The sequence below is a fragment of the Heterodontus francisci genome, unplaced genomic scaffold, assembly GCF_036365525.1.
Source record: "Heterodontus francisci isolate sHetFra1 unplaced genomic scaffold, sHetFra1.hap1 HAP1_SCAFFOLD_419, whole genome shotgun sequence".
Classification (NCBI taxonomy): Eukaryota; Metazoa; Chordata; class Chondrichthyes; order Heterodontiformes; family Heterodontidae; genus Heterodontus; species Heterodontus francisci.
The window spans coordinates 1,506,190-1,528,488 of record NW_027140453.1 but is presented as its reverse complement, the minus strand read 5'-3'; the positions used below and the strand labels follow the sequence as shown (position 1 = coordinate 1,528,488).

General features: G+C 47.6%; 1 long non-coding RNA gene across 1 annotated transcript; it reads right to left on the bottom strand.

Annotated features, from left to right (window-relative positions):
* Positions 1-582: 582 nt before the first annotated feature.
* Positions 583-3,720, bottom strand: LOC137359840 (uncharacterized). Its single transcript, XR_010971573.1, has 3 exons — positions 3,543-3,720; positions 3,268-3,377; positions 583-1,008 (listed from the first exon to the last, which is right to left on the bottom strand). It is a non-coding gene; the product is annotated as an uncharacterized lncRNA (long non-coding RNA).
* Between the last annotated feature and the right edge of the window lie 18,579 nt (positions 3,721-22,299).

Sequence of the window (22,299 nt, the reverse complement as noted above, 5' to 3'; positions counted from 1 at the left end):
CCCCACGTGGACTGCAGTGGTTCAAGAAGGCAGCTCACCACCACCTTCTCAAGGGCAATTCGAGATGGGCAATAAATGCTTGCCTGGCCAGCGACGCCCACATCCTATGAACGAACTTAAAAAATGATAAAAAGCCGGTCTCAGTCATAGTCAGCATAAAACTACTGGATTTCCTGAAAAACCCATCTCTCACTGAGAGAAGGAAATCTGTCATCTTTAACCGGCCTGGCCTAAAAGGTGACTCCATTCCTGCAACAATGTGGCTGACTCTGAAATGACTGGGCAAGCCAGTCGGTCATACAAAAAGCTGTGCTGGGCACCCACCCAGCATCACTTATTAACACTCCCTATTAACCCTCCATCCTAAACTCCTGCAAAATGCTGATGTGCCCGCCGTGTTATTTCCTCCCATCCTCAGGAGCCCCTTTCGACTCTGTTCCTGCTGTGTGTTTCTCATGTTGTTTTCAGCTCAGTATCTGTTTTGTATTTTCTCCTGCGAGCTGGCGAACTGCAATGCCTGGTGAAATGTTGTGTAAAGGTGCGAAAAGCAGAGTTAAAACCACAGCGTATCATTTCCACAGATCTTTTTATTAGCCTGCTTGATGTCACAAGAGAGAGAAGGGTGCATCATGAAGAAGCTCAACTTAAAGAAATAAAGCTCAGTGTGCAAACGGGTCAAAGCTGGACAGGAGACATCTCAACTAGTTAAAGTAGCGTACCCAGTTCAGCTAACCAGCTGACAAGTGGTTAAATGAATTGAATAGAAATTGAGACATAAATTTTAATTATGTTGTAATCCAATTCCTCTGAAAGATCTAATGGGTTTTGCCAGTTGCCAAACTGTTACTAACCAATAGAAAATGACAACATATCAATGATAGGGATATGACCCAATAGCCTCCTCCTCCTTTCCCATATTTCTGCAGGATATGTTGTGACGAGTGCCGTGTTGCAGAGTTTTTGGCCCCGGCTTAGTTAATCGAAATTTTTCGTCAACTTTCCCGATATCTGGAAGGGGAAAAAAAGGAAGGAAAAAGATTGAGTCAGTCATGGAATATTTCTTCTACAATGCCCTGGGAAGGATTTCGAGTCAGTGGAAACACATTTCATGGCATTTAACAAGATCCAGAGGGAAGGATGAGTTCTTTTTAAAACTCAGAGCGTTGTTGTCATCTGGAAATCAGTGCCTGAAAAAGCGGACAATTGGATTAAGACATGAAAGGGTAAATTTTGCAAGGTGATGAGGAAAGAGTAGGGGAGTAGGGCTCTCTCTCTGTCTCCCTTAAACGCTTCTCTCTCTCTCTCTCTTTCTCTCTCTGTCTCTCTCTTTCTCTCTTTTTGTCTATGTGTTTCTCTCTCTGTCTGTGTCTCTGTGTCACTCTGTCTCTCCCTTGTCCTCTCCTCTCTCTCTCTCTCTCCCTTCCTGTCCCTCCCACTCTCACTGTCTCTCCCGTATGTTCTCTCTGTCTATTTCTCTCTCTTAGGTTCTCCCTCTGTCTCTTCCTGTCTCCCTCTCTCTCTGTCTCTGTGTCTGTCTGTCTCTCCCTTAAACGCTCCTCTCTCTCTCTCTCTTCCTCTCTCTATGTGCCTCAATCTTCAAAGAACAAAGAACAGTACAGCACTGGAACAGGCCATTCGGCCCTCCAAGCCTGCGTCGATCTTGATGCCTGCCTAAATGAAAACGTTCTGCACTTCCGGGGACCATATCCCTCTATTCCCTTCCTATTCATATATTTGTCAAGATGCCTCTTAAACGTCGCTATCGTACCTGCTTCCACGACCTCCCCTGACAGCAAGTTCCAGGCACTCACCACCCTCTGCGTAAAGAACTTGCCTCGCACATCCCCTCTAAACTTTGCCCCTCTCACCTTAAACCTATGTCCCCCTAGTAACTGACTCTTCCACACTGGGAAAAAGCTTCTGACTATCCACTCTGTCCATGCCACTTATAACTTTGTAAACCTCTATCATGTCGCCCCTCCACCTCCGTCGTTCCAGTGAAAACAATCCGAGTTTATCCAACCTCTCCTCATAGCTAATGCCCTCCAGATCAGGCAACATCCTAGTAAACCTCCTCTGTACCCTCTCCAAAGCCTCCACGTCCTTCTGGTAGTGTGGCGACCAGAATTGCAAGCAATAATCTAAGTGTGGCCTAACTAAGGTTCTGTACAGCTGCAGCATGACTTGCCAATTTTTATACTCTATGCCCCGACCGATGAAGGCAAGCATGTCGTATGCCTTCTTGACTATCTTTTCCACCTGCGTTGCCACTTTCAGTGACACTTCCTTTCTCACTCTGTCTCTCTTTCATTACCCCAAACTCTTTCTCTCTTTATGTATGTAATACAGACACACTCTCTCACTCTCTGTTTATCCCTCGTATCTCAATTTCTCTTTGTTTCTGTCGATATGCCTTTCTCTCTCATTTTATCTCCCCAGACTCTCTCTATATCTGTCACTCTCTATATTTATCTATTTCTCTCTCTCTCTATCTCTCACTCTCTCACACACACACACACACACACACAATTTATCTCTAGCTATCCCTTTCTCTTACTCTCTCCAACTCTCTCAGCATTTCCCTCACTGGTTCTGTCACTCTATCTCTTTGTCTCTCTTTCTGTCAATCTCTCTCTCTCTGTCTTTTTCTTTCTCGCTCTCTGTCCCTCCCCCCCCCCCCCCTTCACATTGTCTCTATTACTCTCTAGTTACGTCTCTCTCTTTCTCCTTCTCTATCGCTCACTCTGTCCTCATGTGAGAGGGTGGGGGAGATTCAGGACCCCTTGGTGCAGGATCTAGATGGATTTCAGTCGACACTGTGGTGCTAATAGACAGTCTGGTTTCACTGTCGAATCACATGCACAATGACATGGACTGGGTTCAGTGATTCACCCTATTTATTTACTTTTTTATTTATTTAGAGATACAGCACCAAAACAGTCCCTTCGGCCCACCGAGTCTGTGCCGACCAACAACCACCCACTTATAATAACCCTCCAGTAATCCCATATTCCCGATCACCTCCCTACATGAGGAGCAATTTACAACGGCCATTTTACCTATCACCTGCAAGTCTTTGGATGTGGGAGGAAACCGGAGCACCCGGCGAAAACCCACGCAGACACAGGGAAAACTTGCAAACTCCGCACAGGCAGTGCGGGGAATGTGCATCACTGATGCCTGAAAACCTGGAGAGGATTGAAGTTTACAGAATAGAGAATGGGGTCCGTTTTACACGTCAGCAAAATGTCCTAGTAATTCTCATACCTTCCCCTTGAGCAGCACGATGGTGATCTTTGCCATATACAGGAAGCTCTTGGAGATGAGTAAAGTGTAAGTAGCTCTTGCCACAATCTGTTGCCTCTGTATCCGCTCCACTGAAAGACAAACAAGAAAGACCATAGTCACTGGCCCTAAAATCCAACTTAATCATTCTGTACATTCCGTAAGTGTGTGTGTATGTGCGTGAGAGAGCGAGAGTGTGAGAGAGAGAGAGACAAAGACAGATCATAGCAAACTGATAAAATATTGAATGTTCTCACCATTCCCTTCTCAGAGGCCTGGAAGAAATCAAAAAGAGGAAAAAACTTCAATTAGTTGTGCATAAATCGCAGTTTTCATATCACAGCAAGAACATAAATCGGGGGAAAATTCTCTGCACAGAGATTGGTGCATTGCATCCAGGTTTCTGTCTCTGTCTCTCTCTCTCTCCCTGTCTCTCTCTCTCTCTCTGTCTCTCTCTCTCTGTCTCTCTCTCTCTCTCTCTGTGTCTCTCTGGCTCCCTCTGTCTCTGTCTTTCTCTCTTTCTCTCTGTATGTGTATCTCTCACTTTCTCTGTCTGTCTTTCTCTGTCTTTCTGACTCTTTCTCTCTCGTTCTCCTTTTCTCTCTGTATTTGTTTCCATGCCTCTCTGCATGTCACGCTCTATCTCCGTCACTCTCTCTGGCTCTATTTCTCTTCCTGTCTCTCTCTCTCTCTGTCTCTCTCTCTGTCTCTGTGTCTGTCTGTGTGTGTCTCTTTCTCTGTCTGTCTTTCTCTCTTTCTCTCTGTCAGTGTCTCTCTTTCTCTCTGTCTCCGTCTCTGTCTCTCTCTATTTTTCTCCTTTTCTCTCTGTCTCTGTCTTTCTGTCTCTCTCTCTCTCTCTCGCTATTTCTCTCCTTTTCTCTCTGTCTCTGTTTCTCTGTCTCTCTGTGTATCTTTCTGTCTCTCTCTATCTCTCACTGTCTCTGTCTTTCCCACTGTCTCCCTGCCTTTCTCTCCCTATGTCTCTCTCTTTCCTTTCCTGTCTCTCTCTCTCTCTCTCTGTCTCTCTCTCAGTCTCTCTCTCTTTGACCATGTGTCTCTCTCTGTACGTGTCTCTCTCTCTGTCTCTGTCTCTCTCTTTCGCTCCATTTCTCTCTGTCTTTGTCTCTGTCTCTGTTTCTCTCTCTCTGTTTCTGTCTTTCTCTGCCTCTCTCTCTCACTCACTGTCTCTGTCTTTCCTGTTGTCTCTCTGCCTCTCTCGATCTGTCACTCTTTCTCTCTGTCTCTCTTTCTCTTCCTGTCTCTGTCTCTCTCTCTGGCTCTGGCTCTCCTCCTCTCCTTGTCTCTCTGTCTCTCTCTTTGTTTCCCTCTCTCTGTCTCTCTCTCTCTGTCTCTCTTTCTCTGTCTGTCCTTGTCTCTATGTGTGTGTGTCTCTCTCTCTCTCTCCCTCTCTCTCTCTCTCTCTCTCTCTCTCTATCTATCTATCTATCTATCTATCTATCTATCTATCTATCTATCTTTTTCTCTTTCTCCTTGTCTCTCTGTCTTTCTGTCTCTGGCTCTCCCTGTCTCTGCCTCTCTTTCTCTCTGTTTCTGTCTCTCTGTCCCTGTCTCTCTCTGTCTGTCTCTCTCAATCTCTGTCTCTCTGTCCCTGTCTTTCCCGCTGTCTCTCTGTCTCTCTCTCTCTGTCTGTCTCTCCCTCTCTCTGTCTCTCTCCCAGTCTCCCTCTCTCTCTCTCTTTGTGTCGCTCTGCCTCCCTCTGTCTCTGTCTTTCTCTCTTTCTCTCTGTATGTGTATCTCTCACTGTCTCTGTCTGTCTTTCTCTGTCTGTCAGACTCTTTCTCTCTCGTTCTCCTTTTCTCTCTGTATTTGTTTCCATGTCTCTCTGTGTGTCACGCTCTATCTCCGTCGCTCTCTCTGACTCTATTTCTCTTCCTGTCTCTCTCTCTCTCTGTCTCTCTCTCTGTCTCTGTGTGTGTCTGTGTGTGTCTCTTTCTCTGTCTCTGTCTTTCTCTCTTTCTCTCTGTCAGTGTCTCTCTTTCTCTCTGTCTCCGTCTCTGTCTCTCTCTATATTTCTCCTTTTCTCTCTGTCTCTGTCTTTCTGTCTCTCTCTCTCTCTCTATATATTTCTCTCCTTTTCTCTCTGTCTCTGTTTCTCTGTCTCTCTGTGTATCTCTCTGTCTCTGTCTCTCTCTCACTGTCTCTGTCTTTCCCACTGTCTCCCTGCCTTTCTCTCTCTATGTCTCTCTCTTTCCTTTCCTGTCTCTCTCTCTCTGTCTCTCTCTGTGTCTCTCTCTCTTTGACCATGTGTCTCTCTCTGTCACTCTCTTTCGCTCCATTTCTCTCTGTCTTTGTCTCTGTCTCTGTTTCTGTCTCTCTGTTTCTGTCTTTCTCTGCCTCTCTCTCTCACTCACTGCCTCTGTCTTTCCCGTTGTCTCTCTGCCTCTCTCGATCTGTCACTCTTTCTCTCTGTCTCTCTTTCTCTTCCTGTCTCTGTCTCTCTCTCTGACTCTAGCTCTCCTTCTGTCCTTGTCTCTCTGTCTATCTCTTTGTTTCCCTCTCTCTGTCTCTCTCTCTCTATTTCTCTCTTTCTCTGTCTGTCTCTCTGTCTCTCTCTCTCTCTGTATGTCTGTCTCTGTGTCTCTCTGTGTCTCTATCTCTCTTTCTCTTTCTGTCTGCCTCTTTCTTTATTTCTCTCTCTCTCTCTCTCTCTCTCTGTCTCTGTGTGTTTGTCTCTTTTTATCTGTCTCCCTTTCTCTGTCTCTGTCTCTCTGACTCTCTCTGTCTCTCTCTCTCCATCTCTTTATCTGTCTCTCTCACTGTCTGTCTGTCTCTGTGTCACTCTCTGTCTCTATCTCCCTGTCTGACTCTCTCTCTTTCTCTTTCTGTGTGTCTCTTTCTCTATTTCTCTCTCTCTCTCCTTCTCTGTCTCTCTCTCTCTCTGCTTCTCGGTCTCTCTCTCTCTCTCTCTCTCTCTCTGTCTTTCTCTCTATCTTTCTCCCTCACTCTCTGTCTCTGAGTGGTGAACCATTTGGGTGAACATAAGGTTATTGATGGTTACTGAGCCGAGGCGTCAAATAGAGTAATTGTAGAGATTAATCTTTATGTAACAGAATGGTGGAACAAGCTTCAACGGCTGAATAGCCTCGGCCTCTTCCAGTGTTCTTAAGTCTCAGCTATGATGTAGACTTTCCCAAGCTATCCACCTAACTGAATTCCTTCATCCCTGGAACCTTTGTCGTGAATATTTTGTGCACCCTCTCTAACACCTTCACATCCTCCCTCAAGGCTGTAACATTGCATTGATAAAGGTTCAGTATAGCTTCCTTGCTTTGGGCTCGGGTGGAGCAGAGGTGATTCCAGGCATTGCAGACACTCACCTGCCTTCCTGCTGATCTTGGCATCTTGAGAAATCTCCGCGCCGTCTTTACTGTAATGGGTCACTTTGCAGGAATACTGCTTGCGGGCCCATTCGGCCATGGGAATCTTCAACCGACTGGTCCACGCTGTCGCGGCCTGCATCATCCTTTACCCGCCTGTCAGTCAGCACATCCTTCGTCTCGATCTCCTCGTTGCCCCCATGTCCAGGAGAACTTCACGTAGTCCGGGAAGAAGCCACTGGCCAGGCAGACAATGGTGGCTTTCTTACGGGCCCTGATTTCTTCTTCCGATGGCTCAAAAATGGTCATGGTGGGATGCTTAACCTCTTGGTCTGCCTCTGTGGGAGAGTGAAACATGAGTGTTAGGAACGACGGGGATGGAAGGGGGTGGTGGCGAGGGTGGGGGGGAGTGTGTTTACCCCAGCGTTCATTCTCCTTCACCACAACATCAACAGTTTGTTGTAGACTATAAAAGAAAGGAGGGAGGGAAAAACAGAGAATTACAGACCAGTTAGCCTTACATCAGTAGTGGGGAAAATGCTAGAGACTATTATAAATGATGTGATAACAGAACAGAGATAGGGAGCAGGGGGCTGCAGGACGTTACATAGATAGGGAGAGTTGTAGGGGCTGGAGGAGGTTACAGAGATAGTGAGGGTTGTTGGGGCTGGAGGAGGTTGCAGAGATAAAGAGGGTTGGAGGGGCTGGAGGGGGTTTCAGATATAGGGAGGCGTGTAGGCGGCTGTAGGAGGTCACAGAGATAGGGAGGGGTGTAGGGGGCTGGAGGAGGTTACAGAGATAGAGAGGGGTGTGGGGGCTGCATGAGGTTACAGAGATAGGGAGGGTTGTAGAGGCTGATGGAGGTTACAGAGATAGGGAGGGGTGGAGGGGGCTGGAGAAGGTTACAGAGATAGAGAGGGTGGTAGGGGCTGGAGGAGGTTACAGAGTTCAGCAGGGTTGTAGGGGGCTGGAGGAGGTTACAGAGATAGGGAGGGGTGTAGGGGCTGGAGGAGGTAACAGAGATAGGGATGGTTGTAGGGGCTGGAGGATGTAACAGAGATAGGGAGGTTTATAGGGGCTGGAGGAAGTAACAGAGGTAGGGAGTGCTGTCGGGGCTGGAGGCTGTTACAGAGATAGGGAGGGTTTTTTGGGCTGGAGGAGGTTACAGAGATGGGAGGGGTGTAGGGGCTGAAGGAGGTTACAGAGATAGGGAGGGTTGTAGGGGCTGGAGGATGTTACAGAGATAGGGAGGTTTGGAGGAGCTGGAGGAGGTAACAGAGATAGGGAGAACTGTGGCGACTGGAGGATGTTACAGAGACAGGGAGGGTTGTAGGGGCTGGAGGAGGTTACAGAGATAGGGAAGATTGTAGGGGGCTGGAGGATGTTACAGAAACAGGGAGGGATGTAGGGGACTGGAGGAGGCTACAGAGGGAGGGAGGTGTGTAGGGGCTGGAGGAGGTGACAGAGATAGGGAGGGCTATAGGGTCTGGAGTATGTTACAGAGATGGGGACGGTTGTGTGTACTGAAGGAGGTTACAGAGTTCGGCAGGGTTGTAAGGGGCTGGAGGAGGTTACAGAGATAGGGAGGGGTGTAGGGGCTGGAGGAGGTAACAGAGATAGGGATGGCTGTAGGGGCTGGAGGATGTAACAGAGATAGGGAGGGTTATAGGGGCTGGAGGAAGTAACAGAGGTAGGGAGTGCTGTCGGGGCTGGAGGCTGTTACAGAGATAGGGAGGGTTTTTTGGGCTGGAGGAGGTTACAGAGATGGGAGGGGTGTAGGGGCTGAAGGAGGTTACAGAGATAGGGAAGAGTTTAGGGGGCTGGAGGAGGCTACAGAGGGAGGAAGGGGTGTAGGGGCTGGAGGAGGTGACAGAAATAGGGAGGGCTATAGGGTCTGGAGCATGTTACAGAGATGGGGATGGCTGTAGGGGCTGGAGGATGTTACAGAGATCGAGAGGGGTGTAGGAGCTGGAGGAGGTAACAGAGCTAGGGAGGGCTATAGGGTCTGGAGGATGTTACAGAGATAGGGATGGTTGTGTGTGCTGAAAGAGGTTACAGAGATATGGAGTGGTGTAGGAGCTGGAGGAGGTAACAGAGATAGGGAGGGCTATAGGGTCTGGAGTATGTTGCAGAGATGGGGAGGGCTGTAGGGGCTGGAGGATGTTACAGAGATAGAGAGGGGTGTAGGAGCTGGAGGAGGTAACAGAGATAGGGAGGGCTATAGGGTCTGGAGTATGTTACAGAGATGGGGAGGGCTGTAGGGGCTGGAGGATGTTACAGAGATAGAGAGGGGTGTAGGAGCTGGAGGAGGCAACAGAGATAGGGAGGGCTATAGGGTCTGGAGTATGTTACAGAGATGGGGAGGGCTGTAGGGGCTGGAGGATGTTACAGAGATAGAGAGGGGTGTAGGAGCTGGAGGAGGTAACAGAGATAGGGAGGGCTATAGGGTCTGGAGGATGTTACAGAGATAGGGAGGGCTGTAGGGGCTGGAGGATGTTACAGAGATAGGGATGGCTGTAGGGGCTGGAGGATGTAACAGAGATAGGGAGGGTTATAGGGGCTGGAGGAAGTAACAGAGGTAGGGAGTGCTGTCGGGGCTGGAGGCTGTTACAGAGATAGGGAGGGTTTTTTGGGCTGGAGGAGGTTACAGAGATGGGAGGGGTGTAGGGGCTGAAGGAGGTTACAGAGATAGGGAAGAGTTTAGGGGGCTGGAGGAGGCTACAGAGGGAGGAAGGGGTGTAGGGGCTGGAGGAGGTGACAGAAATAGGGAGGGCTATAGGGTCTGGAGCATGTTACAGAGATGGGGATGGCTGTAGGGGCTGGAGGATGTTACAGAGATCGAGAGGGGTGTAGGAGCTGGAGGAGGTAACAGAGCTAGGGAGGGCTATAGGGTCTGGAGGATGTTACAGAGATAGGGATGGTTGTGTGTGCTGAAAGAGGTTACAGAGATATGGAGTGGTGTAGGAGCTGGAGGAGGTAACAGAGATAGGGAGGGCTATAGGGTCTGGAGTATGTTGCAGAGATGGGGAGGGCTGTAGGGGCTGGAGGATGTTACAGAGATAGAGAGGGGTGTAGGAGCTGGAGGAGGTAACAGAGATAGGGAGGGCTATAGGGTCTGGAGTATGTTACAGAGATGGGGAGGGCTGTAGGGGCTGGAGGATGTTACAGAGATAGAGAGGGGTGTAGGAGCTGGAGGAGGCAACAGAGATAGGGAGGGCTATAGGGTCTGGAGTATGTTACAGAGATGGGGAGGGCTGTAGGGGCTGGAGGATGTTACAGAGATAGAGAGGGGTGTAGGAGCTGGAGGAGGTAACAGAGATAGGGAGGGCTATAGGGTCTGGAGGATGTTACAGAGATAGGGAGGGCTGTAGGGGCTGGAGGATGTTACAGAGATAGAGAGGGGTGTAGGAGCTGGAGGAGGTAACAGAGATAGGGAGGGCTATAGGGTCTGGAGGATGTTACAGAGATAGGGAGGGCTGTAGGGACTGGAGGAGGTTACAGAGATGGGGAGGGGTATAGGAGCTGAAGGAGGTTACAGAGATAGGGAGTGGTGTAGGGGTTGAAGGATGTTACAGAGATAGGGAGGGTGTAGGGGGCTGGAGGATGTTACAGAGACAGGGAGGGGTGTCGGGGCTGGAGGAGGTAACAGAGATAGGAAGGGTTGTAGGGGCTGGAGGAGGTAACAGAGATAAGGAGGGGTATATGGGCTGTAGGAGGTCACAGTGTTAGGGAGGGCTGTAGGGGCTGGAGGATGTTACAGAGATAGGGAGGGTGGTAGGGGCTGGAGGAGGTTGCCCGAGTCCCAGTCCAGAGCTGCAAGTCTATCATCCAGGGCAACACTACCTCCAGGACTGAGAGAAAAGCGGACTTAGAACCGGAGCATGTAGGAAAGCGAGGGAGAGGTAGATGATAGAACAGAAACAAGGTGACAAGTAGAGAGGGGGCAAGCAGAGACAAACAACAGGGAAAAGGAAGAGGGCAAGTAGAGAGAGAGATAAGGATAAGAAATAAAGAGGATGAGGAACTTAGTGGCAGAAAGCTTTAACGAAAGAGAAATAAAGTGAGTTCACACAAGATGACACCAAGGATGAGAGACTTCAGTTAATGTGGAGAGACTGGAGGAGCTGGGATTGTTCTCCTGAAGAGAAAGTTCAGGGGAGACTTAGCAGAGACGTTTGCAATCGGTCATGGTTTTGACAGAATAAATGAGGCGAAACTGTTTCCCGTGACACAAAGCAGTGAGCTGTTGTGATGTGGAATGCATTGCCTGAAAGGGCGGTGGGATTCACTCATAGTATTACAAAGAGAATTGGGTCAACAGCTGAAGGGAAGGAATTGCAGGTCTATAGCGATAGGGTGGGAAGGAACTGGGATCAATCAGACAGCTGTAGAAAGGAGCCAACCATGGCACCATGGTCAATGGTCCAGAACTGTACTGCTCTCTCTGCCCGAATCTCTCTCTCTCTCTCCCTCTCCCTGAATCTCTCTCTCCTTTCCTCTCTCAATCTCAGTAAATCTCTCCCTCTCTGATTCTCTCCCTCTCTCCCTGAATCTCTCCCTCTCTCTCTGAATCGCTCCCACTCTCTCTCTCTGAATCTCTCCCCCTCTCTCTCTTGGGTTCTCTCCCTCACTCCCTGAATCTCTCCCTCTCTCTCTGAATTGTTCTCTCTCTCTCTAAATCTCTCTCTCTCTGAAACACCCCCCCCCCCCACTCTGAATCGCTCCCACTCTCTCTCTCTCTCTGCCTCTCTCTCTCTGAATTGCTCTCTCTCTCTCTGTCTAAATCTCTCTCTCTCTCTGAAACACACCCCCTCCCTCTGAATCGCTCCCACTCTCTCTCTCTCTCTCTCTCTCTGCCTCTCTCTCTGAATCTCTCCCCCTCTCTCTAAATCACTCTCTCTCTGAAACTATCTCTCTCTCTGCCACTCATTCCCTCTCGGAGTGTTTCTCTCTCAATTTGTGATTCTCTCTCTGTGTTTCTCTCACTGGCTTTCTGTCTGCCTCTCTACTGCCTGCAGTCTATCTCTCTGTCTCTCTCTCTGTTTCTGTTTATTTTTTCTCTCCGTTTCTTTCTCTCTCTCTCTTCCCTCTCTCTTTCTCTCTGTTTCTTTCCATCTATCTCTATCATCACTCGCTCGGTGTTTCTTTCCCTCTCTCTCTGTTTCTTTCCCTCTCTTTCTGCATCTTTCTCTCTCTGCTTCCATTTTTTCTCGCCATTTTTTCTATCTCACATTTTTCTCTGCTTATTTCCCTGTTTCTGTTGCTTTCCCTTTCTGTTTCTTTCCCCCTCTCTGCACCAAAGAGGCACAATGATCAAATGGCCTCTTCCAACACAATAATAAGATTCCATCTGGTCAGACACGGTAAACTCAGAGATATTATTGTGTGTACCAGCTCCTTTTGCCCCCCACTCAACCTCCAGCACCGGGACTCGAGCATTACTTACCCAGAACGGTGAGTCGGGTCCTACCTCCGAAGGTAGCTGGATCGTTCACCACAGAGAGTGAACCCACCATTGAAAACTCCTACCCCAGCAAGCCTCTCGCCTTGCCTGGGCAGTTTGCTATCTCTTCAGGGGGCATGTGCCCCATGAAATGGTCAACTCAGGATTCAGTCTGCTCCTGCCTGTCCTGACAGTGGAGGCGCCTTGCTGCAGGGGTGGGGATATCCTGGGCACTGGGGCAGGCAGTCGGGTAGCCTGTGAGAAGGGCAAGCCACGGTGGAGTTCTTGCACGGGGTGAGCACAGGAATGTAACACGGTGCTATACTGACCTCCCACGATGTTTCAAAGCAGTTCAATAAAACTTCTCCCCCCCCCCCTCTCTCTCTCTCTCATTTTTCTGTCCCTTTATCTCTCACTTCAAATTTCCCTTTTAATCACGTGTCCTTCCCTTTTCAGAGTTATTATCCCATTGGAGGTCTCCTGTTTCCATAAACACTTTCTCTCCTCCATATTTTAATCTTCTTCTCCCTGGATAAGTCTCTTGACAAGTCTTTCTCTCTCTGTGACTCCATTCCTGTCTCTGTCTGTCTTTCTCTCTCTCTCTATCTCTCCCCGTCCCTCTGAAACCCTTTTCTGTCTCTGTCTCCCTCTTTCTCTGTCTCTCCCTCTCTCTCTCTCTTTGCATCTCTGTCTCCCTCTCTCTCTGTCTCTCTGTCTCTCTCTATCTCTATCCCTCTCTCTCTCTCTCTATCTATCTATCTTCCTCTCTCTGTCTCTCTTTCTGTCTTGGTCTGTCTGTCTGTCTCCCTCTCTCTCTGTGTCTCTCAATCTCTTTGTCTTGATCTCTGTTTTGCTTCTTCCATTTATTCATTTTCTCCCTTTCTCTCTCTCTATCTTTGCCTGTCTCTGATGTTCTTCCTTTTCTCTCTCAGCATCACATCTCTCTGTCTCTCGTTCTCTGCCTCTCTTTGTCTCTTTCTGTCTCTCCCAGTCTCTCCATCTCTGTCTCGCTATTTCACTCTGTCTCTCTTTCTGTGTCTAAAACTATCACACTATATCTCTGTCTATCTGTCTCTGACTGTCTGTCTGTCTGTCTGTCTCTGTCTGGCTGTCTGTCTGTCTCTCCCTCTGTCTCTCTGTTTGCCTGTCTCTCTCTCTCCCTCTGTCCCTGTCTCTCCCTCTGCTTCTTTGTCTTGTTCTCTGTTTACCTTTACTCTTTCTCTCCCTCTCTCTCTCTCTCTATCTTTGCCTGTCTCTGACGTTCTTCTTTCTTCTCTCTGCCTCTCACTCTCTCACTGTCTCTGTCTGCCTCTCTCTCTGTCTCTCTCTTTCGCTCTGTCTCTCCATCTGTCTCACTACCTCACTCCGTCTCTCTTTTTCGGCCTCACGCTGTTTCACTCGATCTCTGTCTCCTGTCTCGCTCGGTCTCTCTCTCTGTCTCTCCCTGTCTCTCTCTCTCTGACTCTCTCTGCCTCTTTGTCTTGTTCTCTGTATCCTTCCTCCCTTTACTCTTTCTCTCCCTTTCTCTCTCTCTATCTTTGCCTGTCTCTGACGTTCTTTTTTCTCCTCTCTACATCTTAGACTCTCACTGTCTCTGTCTGCCCCTCTCTCCGCCTCTCCCTCTCTCCGTATCTCTGTCTCTCTCTGTCTCTCTGTCTCTCTCTCTCCCTTTGTCTCTCTGTCTGCCTCTCTCTCTGTCTGTCAGTCTCTCTCTATGTCTCTCTCTCTCTCCCTATGCCTCTCTCTCACTCTCTCTCTGCCTCTCTCTATCTCTTTCTCTCCGTCTCTCTCTCTCGCTCGCTCTCTGTCTGCCTCTCACTCTTTGCCACTCTCTCTCTCTCTGCCCCATCTCTCTTTCTGACTCTCTGTCTTGTTGTATTCCTCCTTCCCTTTACTCTTTCTCTCCCTTTCTCTCTCTCTATCTCTGCCTGTCTCTGACGTTCTTCCTTCTCCTCTCTGCCTCTCACTCTCTCACTGTCTCTGTCTGCCTCGCTCTCTGTTTCTTTCTTTCTCTCTGTCTCTCCATCTGTCGCACTACCTCAACTGTTTCTCTTTCTGTGCCTGACACAATCTCACTCTATCTCTGTCTACTGTCTCGCTCTGTCTATCTGCATCTCTCTCTCTCTCTCTCTCTCTACCTCTCTCTCTGTCTCTCTCTCCCTCTGTCTCTCTGTCTGCCCCCTCTCTCTCTTTCTTTTCTCTCTCTTCGCCCCTGTCTCTCTCTGTCTCTTTGTCATGTTCTCGGTTTCCCTTCCTTCCTTTATTCTTTCTCTCCTTTCTCTCTCTCTATCTTTGCCTGTCTCTGACATTCTAACTTCTCTCTGCCTCTCACTCTCTCACTGTCTCTGTCTGCCTCTCTCTCTGTTTCTTTCTTTCTCTCTGTCTCTCCATCTGTCGCACTACCTCAACTGTTTCTCTTTCTGTGCCTGACACAATCTCACTGTATCTCTGTCTACTGTCTCTCTCTGTCTATCTGTATCTCTCTCTATCTCTCTCTCTCTACCTCTCTTTCTGTCTCTCTGTCTCTCTCTGTCTCTCTGTCTGCCCCCTCTCTCTCTTTCTTTTCTCTCTCTTCGCCCCTGTCTTTCTCTGTCTCTTTGTCTTGTTCTTGGTTTCCCTTCCTTCCTTTACACTTTCTCTCCTTTCTCTCTCTCTATCTTTGCCTGTCTCTGACATTCTAACTTCTCTCTGCCTCTCACTCTCTCACTGTCTCTGTCTGCCTCTCTCTCTGTTTCTCTCTTTGTCTCTATCTCTCCATCTGTCTCACTGCCTCATCTGTCTCTCTTTCTGTGCCTAACACTATTTCACTCGGTCTCTGTCTACTGTCTTTCTCTGTCTCTCCCTCCCTCTGTCTCTCTGTTTGTCTCTCTCTCTCTCTTCCTTTCACTCTCGCTCTGTCCCTCTCTCTCTCTGCCTCTTTGTCTTGTTCTATGTTTTCCTTCCGCCTTTTACTCTTTCCCTCCTTTTCCTCCTCTTTCTTTGCCTGTCTCTGACGTTCTTCTTTTTTCTCACTCTGGCTATCAGCCTCTCACTGTCTCTGTCTCTCTCTTTCTCTCTGTCTCTCCATCTGTCTCATGACCTCACTCTGTCTCTCTTTCTGTGCCTAATACTATCTCACTCTATCTCTGTCTACTTTCTCTCTCTGTCTACTTACTCTCTCCATCGCTCGCTCTCTGTCTCTCTGTCTCTCTCTCTGCCTCTCTCTCTCTCTGTCTCTCCCTCTGTCTCTCTACATCTCCCTCTGTCTCTCTCTCTCTCTCTGTCTCTGTCTCTCTCTCTCTCTCTCTGTCTCTCTCTCAGTCTCTCGCATTCACTCCATCTCTGTCTCTCTGCCTCACTCTGTCTCTCTTTTTCAAACGCTATATTACTCGAACTCCGTCTATCTGTCTCTCTCTCTGTCGCTGTGGGTCTCTGTCTCTGTGTTTCTCTCTATATATGTCTCTTTCTCTGCCTTTCTCTCTCTCAGTCTCTCTCTCTTTGTCTCTATCTCTCTCTCTCAGTCTCTCGCAGTCACTCCATCTCTGTCTCTCTGCCTCACTCTGTCTCTGTTTTTCAAACGCTATATTACTCAATCTCCATCTATCTGTCTCTCTCTCTGTCTCTGTGGGTCTTTGTCTCTATGTTCCTCTCTCTATGTATCTCTTTCTCCGCCTTTCTCTCTCTCTGTCTCTCTATCTCTCCCTGTCTCCCTCTATCTCTTTATCTGTCCCTCCCCTCCCCACCCTATCACAGACTGTCTCTTTTGCATTTCTTCACGCTCAAGCATCCATTTAAGTTGCTCAAAACGCTTCTCATGTTTGCCGGTTCTGATGTGAAGCGATAGCTCTGTTTTACTCTCTGCAGATCCTGCCTGATGCACTGAGGATTTCTAACATTTCATGTTCTTGTTGCTGAAAACCCATCTACTGCTGCCCCCTGTTGGTGGGCAATGACAGCTGCACCTCCATCCACTGCTGCTCCCTGTTGGTGGGCAGAGAGCTGCACCTCCGTCCACTGCTGCCCTCTGTTGGTAGACAAAGAGAGCTGCACCTCCAGCGACTGCTGCCCACTTTTGGTGGGCAATGCGAGCTGAACCTCCATCTACTACTGCCCACTGTTGGTGGGCAATGCGAGCTGAACCTCCATCTACTGCTGCCTCCTGTTGGTGGGCAATGACAGCTGCACCTCCAGCAACTGCTCCCCCTAATTGTGGGAAACGGGTACTGCGAAAAGATAAATGTTGATTGTCAACACAAACAGTTCCGTGGGAAAAAGATCCCTCACATTGAAATAATACTATCAGATTCAGTAACAGATACATCTTCTACTGGAAGCTGTGGTTGTAATCTGTAAATCAGTGGAAACAAGAGCTTTGAGTCCTGTGAGGAACTACATGAAGACTGAAGTAAGTGATTTGGTTTTCACAACTCCTACCTCCCTGATTGGAAGCCACACCCCTGTCTCTCTGTTTGGCTGCAAGTATAAGTTGTTGTTGCGTTTGTTGCTCTTAGTCTCCTGCTGAAGATGTTGCTGCATTTGTTGCTGGTAGTCTCCAGCTGAAGTTGTTGCATTTTTTGGTGCTAGTCGCCTGCTGAAGTTGCTGCTGCATTTGTTGGTGTTTTTTCCTCAAGTTGTTACTGTATTCGTTGGTGTTACTCTTTCTCTCTCCCTCTGTCTTGCTCTGTCCGTCTCTCCATCTCTCTCTCATGTCCCTTTAAGATCTTAGGATGCTAATAAGATAAATTCCAGCACGTAGTCACGTGATTCGTAGCCAGTGTCACTCTGTAACTGGAACACCTACAGTCGGGTCCTGTAAATAGTTAGCTCAGTACAGTGTATGATAGTTCAGCTGTAAATAGACTTGTTTGTGATCTTCAACCAACTGGACTCCACGCTTCTCATTTATGTTGCATCACACACAACATTATGAACTCACAACACTAACAGCTAATATGCAGGTGCAGCAAGCAATTCCGAAGGCGAATGGTATGCTGGCCTTCATTGCAATGGGATTTAAGTACAGGTGTAAAAATGTCTTGTTGCAATTGTATAGAACCTTGATGCGACTGCACCTCTCGTATTGTGTACAGTTTTGCTCTCCTTATCGAAGGATGGATATACTTGCCAAAGAGAGAATGCAGCAGAGATTCACCAAAATAATCCCTGGCAGGGTGGATTTGTTTTAGGAAGAGCGATTACAGAAACTGGGTCTGTATTCTCTGGAGTTCCAAAGAATAAGAGGTGATCGCATTGAAACTTACAAAATTCTGACAAGACGTGACACGATGGATGTGGATAGCGTATTCAGTCTGGAATCAGGATACACTGTCTCCGAATAAGGTGCAGGCCATTGAAGACTGAGATGAGGAGGAATTTCTTTAACTGAGATAGTTGTGAATCTTTGGAATTCTCTACCCAAGAGAGCTTTCGATGCTGACTACATTGAGCATGTTCGAGACAGAAAGCGATTGATTTCTAGATACTAATGACATCAAGGGAGATGGGGATAGTGGGGGGAAATGACTCAGAGGTAGGTGATCAGCCATGAGTCGGTTCGATGAGCCAAATGGCCTACTCCTTCTCCTATCCCCTATGTTCCCATGTTGTGTCCTGAATAAGCAGGGAGCAGGCTGTTGTGTGTTTGACGGTCCAAGAGCGCTCTCTGCTGTCCCTGTGGAGAATGAAGATAGTGTCAGGAGATGAAACCTAAATGCTTTTAGTGATCATTCCTTCCTGATATTTACATCTTCTCAATTTGGGGTTCATCACCGTTAGTCATTCATAGAAAGACAGAAGGTTTTAGGGAACAGAAGCAGGCTATTAGTGACATCTTTACCAGTGCCTCTATATTTATTCTCTCACTTTTATTCTCATGGGTCCCTTCTTATTGTCACAAACACCATCGCCCTGCACAAAAATCAAGTCTGTGTACAGCGCAACTTTATCTCCCACAGGTAGTGGTGGGACTCTGGAGGACAGTCTGTGAGTTCACATCTGGGAAAGAGATGGGTCGAAAATGATGCCAGGACACTCTGGATTATCGAGGAAGAAGGATGGAAGGGAGGAATGAAAGCGTCAAGGAGAGAAGGAAATTATAAAGTAAAGAAAATTATTAAGCAGCATTATTTTTCATAAAGTTCCTTATGGTGGGAGATGGTCATCAGACCCAGTAACAGATACATCTTTAACTGGACCTTTCCCTATTCATCAAGTCATCTTTACAAACCATTGAGGAAAGCAAGGTAGTGAGGGACGTTTGGTCACGCCCCCTTCTCTCATTCAACCAATCGGAATTAGCATGGTTGTCAATTCGCAATTGCTCTTTTTGTATTTGTCAATCAGAAACGCGGATCTCCACATCTGGATTTCCCAATTGGATACAAGAGCCTGAGCGAAACTGTCACATGTGGATGGCTCTTCAGATGTAACAGGCTCGATGGGGCTGAATGGCCTCACCCATTTCCTATTTAACTGATTCGAGGGGCTGAATGGGCCTCCTCCTGTACCTGTGCAGACTGAGGGGGGAACTGAATCGGCCTCCTCTTGCTCCTGTGCAACAGGCTCAATGGGGCTGAATGGCTTACTCCTGTTCATACTAATAGGCTCAAGGGGGACTAAGTACCCTTCTCCAATTCCTGCTAACAAGCTCTACATTGCTCAATAGCCTCCTCCTGTTTGTGCGCAATGAGGCAGGGGAGTAATTGGCCTCCTCATGTTCCTTTGTAAGAGGCTCTAAAAGACTGAGAGACCTCCTCCTGAATTCTTCATAAACAGTTTTCCAGGCAGTTGTGTGTTACTGGTCCTATAGGGTCCTCTTCTTGGAGAAATTCGCTGTGATGCATTTTGGCTGAAGGGATAGGCAAAGGCAATATAGACCAAAAGGCAGATTTCGAAAGAGTTTGCAAGGAACAGTGGACCTGAGGCTGCATGTGCATCGATCTTTGAAGGTGGCAGGGCATGTTGAGAGAGTGGTTAGTAAAGCAGATGGCATCCTGATCTTCATAAATGGAGGTATTGAGTCCAGAAGCAGTGAACCGTTGTAAAGCTCTGGTTAGGCTCCAGCTGGAGTATTGCGTCCAGTTCTGGCCACCACACTTAAGGGAGAATGTGAGGCTCCTTATTAGGGTGCAGAGCAGATTTACGAGATTTGCTGAATGATCTCCTCCTGTTTCTATGCAACGGGACAAAGGGGCTGAATGGCCTACTCCTCTTCCTTTGTTCCTAACAAAGAGAGTTGTGTGTTTGATCATTTGGAGTGAAAGAAGACACCGTTTTAGTGGATAAAACCCCAATCGCTTTTCTGATATTCTCTCCTGATAGTTAAAACCTCTCAGTGTGGTGCCACCCTTCTTAATCTTTCCTAGAAAGATAGAAAAATTATCAGCACAGAAAGAGGCCAGACTCTTCGCCTCTGCACCTGTGCTCTCAATTTTATTCTCACCCATCTCTTCTTATTGTCAAAAATATGATCGCCCTGCATCAATTCAAGTGGAAATACCGCGCAATTGTATGTCCAACAGGTGTTTCCTGCTGCCTTTGGGGTTTTTGTTGAACTGCTCCATTTCTCTGAGTCACTGTGAAGACTCCAGGCACAGAAATACACGGCCGAGTGATTCTCCCGCAGGCTGGAGGACTCCAGGTTGAACTGGGTGCTAGTTGGTCTCTCGGCGGTGAAACCGTCCACCGCCTTCTCTGGATTTTTGTGATTAGCACCCATGGAGTAAAACATAACCTGAGGCTCCTTCCTCGGGTATTGTCTGTACCAGAACAAGGTAAGGGTACTGCTCCCCTCCACAGTGCACTTCAGTTCCACTTCCTCCCCCACAACTCTGGAGACAGCGGCAGGAGTCTGGAGGATAGTCTGCGAGTTCACACCTGGGAGAGAGTGGGGAAGAGGAAGAGGTCAGTAAACAGGGGATTTCTAGGAAATGAAAGGAAGAGGGAATGATTGCAGGAAGGTTATTAGAGAAAACGTTGGTATTTCACACTCACTCACAGTGAAAAAGGATTATCAGAGCCAATGACTGATACATCTTCCCCTTGAAGCTGTTTAGAAATAAGCAAAGCAGCGAGAACCGGAGTGTAAGCCTTGTGAGGGTCCAAAACTGCTCTTTACAAATCATTGAGGAAAATATGAAGAGCATGAGTAAGTGATGCAGTGTTGGACACGCCCCTTCCAACACCCAACCAATCAGAATGGACGTGGTTGCTTGTTATGGTTGAGTGACTGGATTAAGTGTTGTTAATATCACCAACAAGGATGTATGTTGTTCAGTTTCTAATTTACTGATTAGAAATCTCCAATTGAACATATCCAGATTCCCAACAAACCTCATCGGCATTCCCACATTAGCCACATGTAGATTTCCAATTTATAGACATCTGGATTTCAGTTTATCCACACCTTCATCCCCGAATAGCCAGATGTCGATGCCGTGTGTCTCCTGGCAAACGTTGTGAGCAGCACTGGCCTGAGGCAAGTCGGTGCAACACCATCTGTGTGGTACTGGGCTCCTTACCTATTCTACAGCAGGGCTATGCACATTACTGGGCCCTTGGCATGTTTAAATTGCACTGGGTGTGCCGGTGCCTGAAGCCGTGTAACCAGGGCATGAGCCTAGGCCTCTGGCTTATTATCGCAGTGACATTGCAACTATGCCATCGTTATCCTTGAACCTGGGACGGTTCAAGTAACATTTACCAGAATGGTGCCATGGTTGAGAGACGGTTGTTATGTGGAGAGACTGGAGAAGTTGGGACAGTTTTCCTGGATCAGAGCAAGCTAATGGGATGTTTTAACCCTGGAGGTACAGCCGTTCGATAGACTAGTTAGGGAAAAATGATATCCCCTGGCAGGAGCTTCAGAAGGTAGAGACTTCACATATAGCATCAGCAAGCAATTGGGAAGGTTAATGTTATGTTAGCCTTTATCGCAAGAGGATTTGAGTACAGGAGTAATGAAGTCTTTCTTCAATTGTATAGAACCATGGTTAGACCGCACCTGGAGTGCTGTGTGCAGTTTTGGTCCCCTGACCTTCGGAAGGATATTATTCACATAGAGCGAGTGCAAAGAAGGTTCACCAGATTTGTTCCCGGGATAGCGGGACTGTCCGATGAAGAGAGATTGGGGAAACTGGGCCTGTATTCTCCAGAGTTTCAAAGAATGAGAGGTGATATCATTGAAACCTACAAAGTCCTTAAAGGTATAGACAGGGTAGATGCAGTTAAGTAGTTTGCTCTGGTTGAAAAGGGAGATAATTCAGACACTAGAGTGTTTAAAATGGGTAAAGAGAAAGGATTAGATTGGCTTTCTGAACATAAAGTGGATAAAGCACCAGCACCAGATGAGATGCATCCAAGGATACTGAGGGAAGTGAGGGTGGAAATCGCAAAGGCGTTGGCCTTAATTTTCAGCCTTTCTTAGACTCAGGGCTGGTGCAAGAGGACTGGAGAATTTTAAACGTTACACCCTTATTCAAAAAAGGGGTAAAGATAAGCCCAGCAACTACAGGCCAGTCAGTTTAACTTTGGTGGTGGGGAAACTTCTGGAAAAAATAATTCAGGACAAAATCAATAGTCACATGGACGAGTTAATTAATGAAAGACAGCATGGATTCCATAAGGGAAAATCATGTTGAACTAACCTGCTAGAATTTATTTGGAAAGGAAACAGAGAGGGTTGATGAGGGCAATGCTGTGGATGTGGTGTACATGGACTTTCAAAAGGCGTTTGATACAATGCCACACAACAAACTTGTGAGAAAACTTGTAACTCGTGGAATAAAAGGGACGATAGCAACATGGCGACGAAATTGGTTTAGTGACAGAAAACAAAGAGCAGTGATTAATGGATGCTTTTTCGGGCTGGAGGAAGGTTTGCAGTGGAGTTCCCCAGGGATCATTGTTAGGACCCTTGTTTTTCATGAGATATATTAATGACCTAGACCTTGGTGTACAGGGCACAGTTTCAAAGTTTGCCGATGATACGAAACTTGGAAGCATTGTGAACTGTGAGGAGGATAATGTCAAACTTGAAAAGGACAGAAACAAGTTGGTGGAATGGGCAGACAGGTGGCAGATGAGGTTCAATGCAGAGAAATGTGAAGTGATTCATTTTGGTTTGATGAACAATATAGAATAAAGGGCACAATTCGAAAGGGGGTGCAGGAGCAGAGAGACCTAGGTGTATATTTGTATAAGTCATTAAAAGTGGCGGGACAGGTTGGGACTGTTTTCCTTGGAGAAGAGAAGGCT